Below are 13,201 nucleotides of genomic sequence, written 5' to 3'. Positions count from 1 at the left end.
ACACACTCATCTTTTAGTCTATTAGGTAGTTCAGGTTTTTGCCTCTGAAGCCTTCTAGAGTATGATCATAATTCTAGACCAATGTCCCACTGCCAAATTTTTTTTCTCTATAAATTTAGGTAAGCATGACACAACTCCAGCAATGTGCCTGTCTGAATTCAGAAAACTAGTAAAGAACCCACTGTGGTATAGTGCTGATATGACCAGGAACATGCTGGATGACTCATCGTGGCAAACTCTGATATGACGTTGCACCCTGCTTCAGTGAAAGCTTCAAAAGATTTGGTGGTTTTCATGGAGTGTCTGCAGCACTGGCTTCACCTTGATTGTTTAATTATCACTGCTCCATTGCAGCCTGGAGACTTTGCTGAAGCTCCAGAGATTAAATTAGCCTTGTGTTTTTTTTCTTAAAATAGGTAGAGAAACTTTGCTATTCTGTTCAGGCTCCAAATTTCTCCTAACAACATGGCAGAGCAATATAGGGACAAATACCACAGAGTTCAAGACAGGTTATGTTGTTATTTTTTCACACAGTAGCAATTACTGAGAATGAAATGAAAACAAGGAACATAGGCAGTTGACAAGTTGGGTCCAAACTAGTCCTAGAATAATGAGCTTGATGTGGGAAATACTTTATTAAATAACAGAGCATTTCTTACCCTGTAAGTTAGAATTGATCACTGTGATGATTCCTACAGACTTTAAAATCTATTAATTCAATTTAAATTAATTACAGGTACCTATCCAAGTTTGTAAGAAGTCAACTTGCTACCTCCATAGTGAAGAAAACCTATAGTAATTAGTGAGGATGAATCTGTACAGCATTCTGCATATTTAGTGTGATTATATGCATTTAATAATTATTCTGTAAGAACCTCAGATAATGGAAAATTGCATGACTATTTCTGAATTCAATGCTATGCAGTTTTCTGTTAAATTTTACTGGATTGCTCTAAAAAAGATCTGAAAAAGCTACAGATTTCTTAGAACTACCACAGGTTTTGATCTGGCATGATATTTGCTTCATTAAAGGAAGTATTAATTTTTTTTCTTCAACTAGTACTATATACTGTGTGTGTAAATGTAATTTTACTATATAGTGTATATTTTGCATATGTTGGGGCCTTGATATGCAGGCTTGAAGTCTTCTTACAGATATAGAACTGAAGAAATACATTTGGGAGCATCTCTAGATAGGAGAATGAAGAACAAATACCTGTCTGTAGTCCACAAAAGGACTAATGAAAATCAGCATGAATCATTTTAGAAATGTGTGCAGTCTCTGATTTTTCTAGATAACATTGCACATAGGCTGTGCTATGTGATGATAAAGTTCATTACTTGTAGGTATGTTGTACCTAGGAAAAATATACCTGCCCATTAAAATGCTCAATCGATACACAATAGAAAAACAGTAAGTAGTAAAAGTGCATAAATCAATGTCTGAACAACTAATTAAAAATACACAGAAGGCAGCTGTGCTTTGATTCCTTAAGGACTGGATATGAGGGCTGGGTTTTTTTGATTCTTGAAGGTTTTGAGAACTGGGCTGTCATACAGCATTGCGATCAGCACTACATGGTGTTTTGCTAGCTGCCTGACATGCTGCCTGAGTACCAAAGAAATCTGACTGCTGCATCAGGTTCTGAACCAAATTAATGGTTAATTCTGTGAACCTCGGCCCCTTCTGGTGGGAGAAGCAGATTTTGGAGTAGTCAATAGTAATGTGTCCATAAAAAAAATGAAGAACCCCCTAAAACTGAAAGTAGTTGGTCCAGTTCGTGGAATGATGGTACTTTCCTGTTATAATAAATTGACCCGGGTCATACGTAATAAAAATAATATTTGCTACAACTATTTAGTCCTTCAGTACTTGGTATCATTAAAGGTGTATGAGTAGTTTACTGAGTAAGCCAATGCCAAAAGTTAAAAGTTATGCTTTAGGACTTTGGAGGTCATGCATGTTGATCAGAAGAGCCTCTTCAGTGGATTGGACCATTACCAGGAATGATATTTTCTACTTGAATACAATACAAATTAGTCTTTAATCTGATTTTTTTTTTTTTTTTTGGTTCAATACCTGCAGCATACACTGATTTTGAAATCTATATAGTAAAGAGTGCCTCTATATTTATTAAATTGATCATATTGTTTTCTTCTTAATCAGAATGAAACTTGAGTCTGCAGCAAAACTGATATGCCGGAAGAAGTGGATGGTTTTGTTTTATGCGTTATCTTTCCTAGGAAACTGTATATTCGCTTGCTTGCTGATAACGCAAATTAATTAGGAGCAGGCTTTTTAAGTAGATAGGGTTTTTTTTTCTCTTCATTATATTTTAATAAAAAGTTTTAGAGTTTCCTTTTAATATAGTAGGGATGGATCCTACGGTTGCCACAGTATTAGATTTTATGTCTGAAATTATGCAGAAACTGATTTAAGATGTGATGAAGCCTCTTCAACTTACAGTCATCTAGTGTACACTGTGGTAAATTTTGACCTTGTCAGGTGAAGACAGATGAATTATGATCCAGCCTCTGTGAGAAATGATATGCTGACCATATTAGATTAATTTCCTGTAAACTTCACCATTTTGCATTACCAAACCTTGTAAATGTCATCTTTATCCATCATCATGCAATATTTTGATGCTACTTTTAGAGCAGTTCTCATTTCATTTTCAGCTTTTCTAAAGAGTTCTATTTCACTGTTAAATTATGCTTTTTAAGCTAAATATTTTTATCAGTATTTTTGTCTAAGTCTGCATAGCAGTCCTTAAAAAGTTAATGAATGTGGCTTAGTTTCCCTGTAAATTACTTGACAGCACTTCTCTTTGAGAAACACTGGATTACTTATTTCTTTTCTTCACATTTGCTGTGAAGGAAAAAAAGGAATGTCTGTATCCTTTTTGTAATTAAAGGAAGGAATGGAATAAGGAAATTCAAAGATTTAATCTCATATTCAATCTTCTTTCTACCTAGCTGCCTTTCTGTCCTTAACTTAATGCACAACATTACATTCTAATGAGGAAAACTTAGATCTGTGAAGGAAAAATAGAGTAACTTATGGAACTCTGAAAATCCAAGGATCTAAATTAAAAAGAAATCTGAGGCCCGAAGATAGGCCTTTAAGTCTGTACTCAAAGTGCTTCCTTTTCTTCTGTGAAAACTATATGTAGACAGTACTGATGAGCAGGGCTTTCTTACCTGATAAATTACATTGACTTAGCCAATCAAAGGCACAAAAGAAATATCGTATTTCTCAGGGCTTATATGAGGTGGAAATTCTGGTCTGTCTCCTTAAATCCTACAGCTATTAACACTCTCAGGAAATTGTGTTCCTAATGAGAATGCAATGTTGCAGTTGAAGCTAATTTATATTACTTATTTATCTTCCTAAGCTGGACTCGGGAGATGGATTTTATTCCCTTTGTTCTTATTCTACTAGTTAATGATTTTTATTTATTTGTCCTGGAATATCCATTTAATATCTCGTTTCGTGTAAACCATTTAAATGTGATGGTTTGGATTTTTTTAGTCCTGTTTATCTATTCAGCTCCTCATATTCAAAGTCAAGAATGCAAAGGTGTTGCCTTTAAATGAGTTTGTTTCAACTCTTAAGCTTTTTATTGTGTCTATCCACGGATACAGTGAGTATGAACTGTTGATTTGCTACTTCAATATTTCAATAAAAACGTCTTTTGGAATATGTTGGTCAAATTGCTTAACCTTTAAACAAACTTTATCCAAAATAAACTTTTCTGTTTGATGTGTGTTTCTTTTTTCTTTTAAAAGCTTTTCATTTAATGTTTATTAAAATGTGAAAAGTATGGTAATTCATTCAGAAGAAATGTTCCAAAGTTTATTTTTGTTTCAATTCATACTTTTAACCTACTCTTGTGGGATTAACCATTGTTTAACTATCCAGACCGTATGAATATGGGCCACATTCCTCTCATGTTTTCTGTTGGTAACAATGGCAAGCACCTCTCTGCTCATCTGAGCTACTTTATGTCAATATTTGTTTTTTTTTAATCCACTCATACATTTTCTAGTGTAGATCCAATCTGTTCTGTGCTCTTTCTTGTCCAGTTACTTACACATTATTTGACACCACTGCTACACATTGTAATAAGAGATAAAGAATAATAAGAAAAGACTGTATATCTGTGACAACAATGTATGTGATGCCTTTGATCACAATGTTTTTGTGGCTGAAATCATACTGGCAAGGTAAAAGAGTCGTGACATGTAAAAAAACACCACCACCAAAATTCAGAAAAAGATTGAGAAGGAAAATGAATCTGTTTTGATAAAGTATATATTAATGTATTTATTTTTTTTCAATTTTTCTCCTTCTATGCCCTTCTTTATTATTATTTTTGTTCACTTCTAAATGGGTAGTTCTTATTTTCTGTGTGCTTTATCCAGAAGAGGGAGCCATGGGCATGTACACTTAAACTGTATACTGCAAAATCACAGGCATTAACAATAAACTTGATGTTTATGTGAGACTTATGATGCACTTCTTCTTCAAACTAATGGTTGCTAGGTCACTTATGGCCAACATATTGTAACCTAGCAGGGAACACTGGGACAGTGTTCAAACAACCTTGTCAGGACACTGTAAACATCTGATGTTCATGGCAGTCCAAGAAATCATTACTGTACTGTTACAGTGGTGAATTTAGCATGTATAAGTAGTGCATTTGATATAATTTCCATTTCTCTGATGTTGAATTAACTTCATTATTTATTAGTGTGGTCAAGGTTTTGCTTTAAATCACACACTTTTTTTTTTTTTTTTTTTTTTTTTACATTATAAGTGTGTGATTAGAAATACTTCTGAAATGAAAACATTTTAGCTACACTGTATAGGCAGGGCAGTCATACTGTGAGAAAACTATGTGCTCTCTATTTTATAGGTCAACAGTAAATCCAGGAATATGTTAATTTGTAGAGATTTTCTGGCATATTCCACTTTTAAGATCAACACTTCAGAGGAAACGAAGGGTGATATCTAGGAGTCAGCGTAGAGGCTGAGCACCATGAAGGAACTTCCTATTTAACTGTCTTGAAATTCACGATCCTGGAGTTCAGTGTTGCTTAAAAGAAACTTTTGTTAATCTCTGGAGACCATGGTGGAGATACTGTTCATACATGAGTAGTCCTCATCTCCTTTCCTCTGTCCACCTGAAGAGATTCCAACAGGCAGGCATATTTCCTGAAACCTAGGACTTCTCATAAGATGCACTGCTACTACCAGTGGTTTGACAGTCTGTGATAGGTATAGAAAAGTACAGTAAAAGTATGTGAGCTCCACTGTTTATAATTATGTGGTTATAAATATATATAAATATATAAATATATGTGGTTATACAGGTCCCTGATCAGTTTCTGCTTAGATGTGCATTCGTCTTTAGATTTACATCTGCATCAAGCTTAACAGTGCTGTTTGAATAGTTTTTCAATATATTTTAAAGACTTCAATCCACTGATTTAAAATCATTGCTTTTCCTGGTGGACATTAGATATCAACAGGCAATGGGATGTGCATGGGTACTCCTTGCTTCCTGAAGCATTTCTGACTCAGACCATTATGGGTATTTGCAACCTGAGCCAAAACCAGTGGCTGCTTCTGTAGTACTGTGGCAACATTTTGGGCAAGAAGAACCAGCTGACTCTACGAAGTCTTTGCATACAGATCACATCATACATCAGAGCAGCTTCCCTTTTGAAAAAGCATGATTTGAAGCCTGATAGAGAAGCTGACCAATGTGGTTAAAGGCAAAGGGGTGGCAGTACCTCTGTCACCTCTGAGATTTACTCAGCAGGGCTTGCTTGCTAGTACTTTGATGCATACTTCAAATTCCCATCTACAGTGATAACCATGGTTACTAACAATGCTAATGTGTATAAAAAAATTTCCAGCCATCGATCTTGATTTATACTGCCCTCTTGGTTGTTGCATCAGGTAAAAAGGCTATTGAAACTACTGTACAGAAGAGAAGAAAGGAAACCTCTACTATTGTAAGCCTGGAAACTAGCAATAGTCTACAATGAGCAGATCTGAGATAGAATGTTTAAAATGCCAAAACATTTTTGGAAACATTAGGGAGAATCTCAGTATTTCTGTGTTTCTGACTCCATTCACCTTCATTGCCTATGTGAAAATGTTGAAAGTGAATTTTTTAAAGCACAGTGCCTGCTTTAATGCTTTGCCAAGTTTCAGTGTTGTCTATGTTCAACCAATGCGTCCTGTGAAGTACTTGCCCCCTGCATCTTGCATTGTTGTTATGGGGACTGTACGGACAGGCAGACGGTTACTAGACCATATATCCTAGCAAATGGTTTCTATTTAAGTTTGTAAAATGCTCTCAGAAACCATATATCTTAATTAGGCAAACCACTTTTAAAATTCATCCTTATGCAAATAAAAACGTATGCATGCTCTGAATTCTCCTGATTTCCTGATGCTGAATGACTACACAACCTCCTTCATCAGAAATGTTTTCTGAAGCAGAATGCTATTAAAGGTCCTATTTTACTCTGTGACCAGCTTATAACTGAAAGTCTAGATGTGAGAGCAGCAGCACAGAACAAAAGCTTCAAAGACTAATTCTGATTTTGTATTAATGTATTCATAATGTGGAAATAATTGTTTGTTAGGAGTTGTGTGGAGTATGGAGTCTGGTAACATTCAAAATAGTAACAGATTTGAAAGTCTATCAAGTCTCTAGATATCATAAGATGATTTCCGAATGGCTAGCTATTTTCTTTACTTAGCAGTAAATGAATAAAAACCCCCTATTATTATGATATATGAAGTAGCAGAGGGGAAATCCATTTCCAGCTTCTTCTAGATATGTTCAATCCTTTAGAAAATCTATATAACAGTCTCTGTCTGAAATGATTAAAAAATCAATAGCACACTTCTTTTTTGAGAATTGTGTTTTGATAACCTTTCTACAAGTACTGTTCTGGACATCCTTCACCACTTGCTTGGATGCATTATCTGTAATTGTCTTTTAATAGACTGAGACTAAATTATTAGAGAAGAATTGCATCAGCAGGGAGTAAGGGTTGTCAGATACCACTGAAATATAATACATCAAATACTGTTGTGTACAGCCTTATCTCATAGGCTGTTTGTTTGTAGGAGACTTTTTTTTTTTTACCCTTGTAACCTATTCTTGTTCAGAACAGGTAAAATAATGAATGAAAAGATGCATGCAGCTCCATAGAATTAATTAATCAATGGCAACAACAACATATTGGATAAAAAGTTCATGACCTGAAAAACAGATACTGCAAAGTTTCTTTTTAGCAGAGCGTATGGTGGTTGTGGTGTTTTTTTTTTTTTTTTTTGTAGTTGTTTTGTTTGTTTGTTTGTTTGTTTGCACAACCAAAGACAAAGTTCAGTAGAAAAGCTTAGAGAGGTTTGCTTTGGCACCACAAGTTATTTATGGTGTTCCTCCAAGTACTTTTCTACTTCATTGGGGAAACATTTGAGCAATAGTTAGACAAGGCTTTGACAAGTTCTCAAATGCCTGGATTTTATCTCTGGCTAAGCAATTTATTTACTTTGTCATTAGAGCAAGCATTCAACAGTTTTATGCATTGAGTGTCTTGTCACCTACATAAAGATATTGACAATTAACAGCTACATGTAGGTTGACATTTATTAATTATCGGGGGCATTTGGGTAGTATTTTGGTATCCATCACCATGTCTTGTTTTATATAGTTTATTTAAGTTATTTTAATGATAGGTTTTAGTAACTGCCTCAAAAAATAATCAGAAGAAGAGCTGGTACCCCATGTTTACAGTCAGGAAAAGGTAATTGTGCTTTATGATTAACGTACTTTGAAGAAAGGAGCAGTGCCACAGGCCAAATAAGTGGCTGGCCATTAGAAAAGTAATCCTCTTCTATATGTCAGTACTGACTAAGTCAAGGGTCACCTATACAGTAGAGGATTTTAGCAGGAATCTGAGCATGAGAGAGAGGAAACCCAGCCTTCATCTGCGAGATATTTTACATGTAGAGTTAATGTGCTGAAGAGCAGAGAGTGGCAGTGAGGGGCAGCTGCCCACCCTGTGACAAGGAATCTTTTTTTCTTTATGGGCAGAAGGGCTCAGAATAAGAAAATATGTGTGATGGAGGAGCAAAAATGCATAAGATCAAAGTAATTTATTCTTTAGACAAAATAGGAGAGAATATCTGCTTTGCAGTGTAGGGAACGTGGTAGGAATGAGATAGTTCTGTCTCCCAGGCAGTAGCAAGATCATTTTCTCTACTGACACAAGAAGCTAAGCTTTCCTCTTACTGCTCCGTCATGTGCTTGCATGCTTCGGGACAGATATGAAATTTACCTTGCCACTACTTTATATGGGTGTACTAGTGGGAAAGCCGCTGCATAACATCACCATTGTCCAATGCACCTATGCACAGGGTAGAATTTAGCAGCTACGTGAGTTTATTTTAGGCCTCCAGCAATTTTTATTTTTTTTTTTTTTTATTGTGTGGCTCACTACACTGTGCTTTACTGATGATATTCTCCACAAATGTTTCCTCTTAGTACTCAAACTGTTCTTGATTTTTAGGAAAGAAATAACATGAGAAAAGATTTCTTGCACAGACATTGTGTCTGTGATAAACACAATAGAAAACAGAGTGGCTGATTCTTGAGGATTTTATCTGTGAGGAGGAAATCTAAATTTCAGAAGCTGATTTCTCAGGTGTTAAGGTACGAAGCTGAGGGAAAATACATATATTCTGATTTTTCAGAAAAAAAGTTTAGCTTAATATACTCACTACATTTTGCCAAGAGCTGCGAAATAATTGAATACTGTTTTGACTTTTCAGGGGCCAAGCTGTTTGTAACACCAAATGAATTATTAATAGAACTGAAAAAGAACAGACATGTTGTTTGATAGCTTCTTGAATGTTTTGTTTTCTTTTAAAATGAACTATTTGCAAAATCTTGAATGAAATAAGAGTTTTAGGTCTATTATTGCATAAAATACTGTGATTTCTCCCCAAAGGCAGGGGAGGTAATGTGGATTCTGCCATTGATATGAGTAGTTCTAGGACCTGTCTTTCTGAGCCTTTGAGAAATGAAAGTCAGGACTGTGCTTCTCTGAAGATTTTGGAAAAGCATAATAATTAAATATACCTTTCTTCTATTTAATTTAATAGGATAATAGTTTTTGAAAGGCATTAATGAGATTCTACGCTATGCTGAAATCAGTGGGAGTTCTGTGATTCACTGTCTTAGGGCCAAGATTTCATCAACTGTGAAATTCCCTAGATGTTGCTTTTGCAAGTGCTTTAAAGAAAAAGAAAACAAAACTGAAAACTGAATGACATAATTACTCACTGGAACATTAGGCCTGGTGAAAGCCACCTTGCAAAGCTGACAAAAAATATAATTGTTATTATTGTTTTTGAAAGACATTAAAAGATGTGTGCAGCATTTCTGTTTTCTCTGATTCTATAGAAAATCATGCTGAAAAATTAATTTTAGAAATCTGTTATTTATTTCAGTAAATTGGAAGTAACATACAGGAGGGAGGGAAAGGTTAATTTTTATCAGAAAAAAAGAAACAGTTACCAGCTATCCATATTATTCACATTGTCCCTGTACAATAAAACTTAGCTTGGAAACAAAAAAAAAAAACAAAACCACCAAAACAGCTTAGAGCTCACAAACAAGTTTTAAATAACCTTCAGAAATCTATAGTTTCTCTTTTTTCTAGATATAAGATTCAAGAATAATGGGAGAGATATTTAGTACAAGTTTGATTTATGTTTCCATTTATTTTACCAATAGAAAGGAGAGACTGAATCTTCAAATAGAATAAAATTTACAGTATTATGTCTGAGGTTAGTCCTGAAGCCAACTACTTTGAAAACTCTCTTTACTAGATATTGCCAGCTGATTTTGTTGCTGAAACTTCTGTGAATATTCCACTGCAGGCAGCAGTTAAAGACTTCACCCTGCAAGAACTATTTATAAAGAAATCTGCACTGAATTAATATATTTGAAATAGCTATGTTATTAATAGGCATTTGATGTTCTTATCCAAAGACAGAAATAAATTAGCCTTTTTGTCAAGTTCAAAGAAGTTCTATGTATCTTATGCATGGTGAGCTGCATTGAAATATATCTATTACTTTTAATAAATTGCTAGTTCACCGATTCCTTGAACTGTTCATGAATGTAGCTGCTCTGCGCAAGCTGGCATACTGTTTACATTTGGAGAGGAAACATCCACTAGAAGTTTTCTTAAGTAAAAGGCACAATCAATGATTAGTTATTGTAATTCCTTGTCTAACCTGCAACATGAGAACTGCAGATTGGAATGTTTGCTTCTAGAAGAGTACAAAAATTGGTCTGAGGAGCTCCAGACATGGAGAATGTACGGAAAGTGTTCTTTTTCTAGATATCTGTTCCACAAACTAATCACTTTCCTAAAATGTGTGCATTATTCCTAATCTGAATATGATTTGCTGTATTTAGCAAATAGCTTTCTCTTTTCAAAGAAGTCCACAAAGCAGCTGTTTAGATGTGATTCTTTGTTTAAAAGAACTGCAAGACTGAATTTAGATTTGGTACAAGAAGAGGAAATAAAATGGCAATTATTTGCATGAAAAGGGATTAAGAAAGATTATGTGGTCATTGCATTAATTTTGTGAAGATTTGCACAGATTAAAAATTGTGCCTATATTATTGCTCCCTTTTTATAAAAATTTCTATTTAAGTTAGTGTTTAAAGAAAGCATGACTGATGGTATAATCAACTACCAAAGAGAGGGTTGTTTTGTTACCTTGAGATTATAGATAGAAATGTAAAATAGGTCAAGAAGAAACAAGGTTGGAAATGTTTGAAAGTCTTAAAACATTCAAGATCCTAACAGTGAAGTGACTGCACCAACTTTATAAGGATGTTACTAGTGGGAGAATTCAAGTTGAGGATGGTTTGACCAAATCAGGAAGATTAAAAACAAGTTTTTGAGTGACCTTGGTGAGAACAAGGTGCATGTTACTGAAATAAAGTGCTAATATGGGAAGCTATTTGTCAAGCTTTGGGCATTTATTGCACTGTGATCTAGGAGAAAGAAGCAATGAAAAGGCAAAAATCAGATGGTGGTTACAACTGGTTTGTTGGAGTAATCTGTAACTCAGAGGTTGCAGGCCTGGGTAATGGGAGGCCATGGGAGGTGATGACAGAGGGAGATTAATGAGGGAGGTAAGTTGAAAACCAGGAAAGTTTTAAATGATGGCACTGTAATCACAATGAGATAGTTTGTTTTTCATGATGATGCAATGCTATTGACAGTGCATGGAAGTCTTTTAAATAAAATACCTTAATCCAAGCATTTTCAAGTGCTTTATTATAGCATTTTTGTTAGGGATACGGTAAAATTTTATATGATTCAATATCTTCCACACTGATCATCGAATTTTGGATTGACACAGTTGGAGACTGGACACATCAGGTGAATCTCCTATGTTGGCTTTTTGGATGAGTATGGGGCACTATAATAACATAGAATCAGAGAAGGTACCTTCTCTGAAAAGATAACATTTTATACAGTTGGAAAATATATCTGATAGAGGATATTTTATTATCTACATTTTATGTTGGTTAAGTGAGGACAGATAGAGGTAATGGCTTTGATTCAAAAAAATCACATAAGGATGCAAAGAATAGACACCTAAATGACTAGTCAAAACTGCCATGGACAAGTTTGTGAGAGACATGGAAAATGATCCCAGAATCTGAGAAGAGATACAGACCTTTTCCTCACTGATGTTAGAGGATTCAGAATTCATTTTCAACACATAAATAAAGAAGCAATTATTTCAGAAGAAAGGCCAGACTGATACTGTTCTAAATAAAATTTGAAAGTTTTGGAATTGCTTTCAGCCTTCCTGGCAGTAAATGAGCAAAGTGCTTATGCAAAGTGAAATTTGTTTAGGCGCCTTTGATTCCACAGCAGTAGATGGCTGTTGTCCCCTCAGCTGAACTGCCAGAACACTCCGTGAAAAAAACTCAGATCTTTTGGAGTACTGCTGTTTCTGTCTCTCTGGTTTTAGGTTTAACAAGGTTGGATATTTGACAAGATTCGCGATGTGGTACATAGCATGTTTTGATCAAGATTTGAGCAAACTACAAAGAGATGACTGCATATTTTATAGTTTTATATTTTTTGCAGGAGTTGCATTTATTTTAGTTATTATAATGCAGGAACTCACGATAGAAAACAGACAACTGGAGATCAGTTTATATAACCAAATCTACATGAGTCATAAGGACAGCTAAAGAATTTTTTCCAAACTGAGATCTGAAAGAATGTGATATAATCCTATAGGTAAATCCTATCTTGATTGCTGCCTGCATACAGAAATTCTACATACCTGTGAATAAGTAAGATTTATTATTTATCTTTTCTTTTGCAGAGTTTTGATGCACTGTTTATAATCTCAGTTTTCTGAGGTTTTCTTTTTTGTGGAATCATTTCTTTCTGCGAATATGCTTTAACTGGATTCGTATATTTAATGAAAACTTTCCCGTGAAATCAGGTCACCGATAGTAACTACACAACACTATTACTTTCCTGTTGCTGCTTGGTTAAAGTTATTAACATTATGCCTTGCTCTCTCTCATCATGTTACACTTTCTCACATTTATCAAAGAAGAGAAAAGCTGAAGACTATTGCACAGTTTATAAACACAGGCCAATATTTTGAATCTTGGTGCATTTGTTGAGACATCTAAACACATTATTTGAATGTAAAATGAAGCATCAAAAATTAGAAGTGCTGGTTAAATTAGCAAATTTCTTAAAAAGATATGATCTTTAGAAAAGGAAGCAAAGACCGAGACTCCACCCAGTGATGGTGAGTTTCCAGCAGTTAAGAATAGCACCACCATAGTGAGGGTGAAGGGTGCTGTACAGTTCACAACACAGGCCTACAGGCAATATAAGTGTTTATCTCAAAGCATGTAGCTTTGCATGAGCTGGGCTGCTGCTGCCCTTTCGGTTTCTGGCATCTTTTTCTTTTGAGTGTTTCCTGTATCAGGGCAAGCTATTGTTTCATTGAGAGCAGAATTACAGGATGCTATTACAGAAAAGAATGAATGGCTGGTGGAAAATATTTTCTGTAAATGATTACTGGGTTTTTTTTCAGCTGAGA

The sequence above is a fragment of the Columba livia genome, chromosome 4, assembly GCF_036013475.1.
Source record: "Columba livia isolate bColLiv1 breed racing homer chromosome 4, bColLiv1.pat.W.v2, whole genome shotgun sequence".
In the NCBI taxonomy this organism is placed as follows: domain Eukaryota; kingdom Metazoa; phylum Chordata; class Aves; order Columbiformes; family Columbidae; genus Columba; species Columba livia.
Note: the sequence above shows the minus strand (reverse complement) of the source record.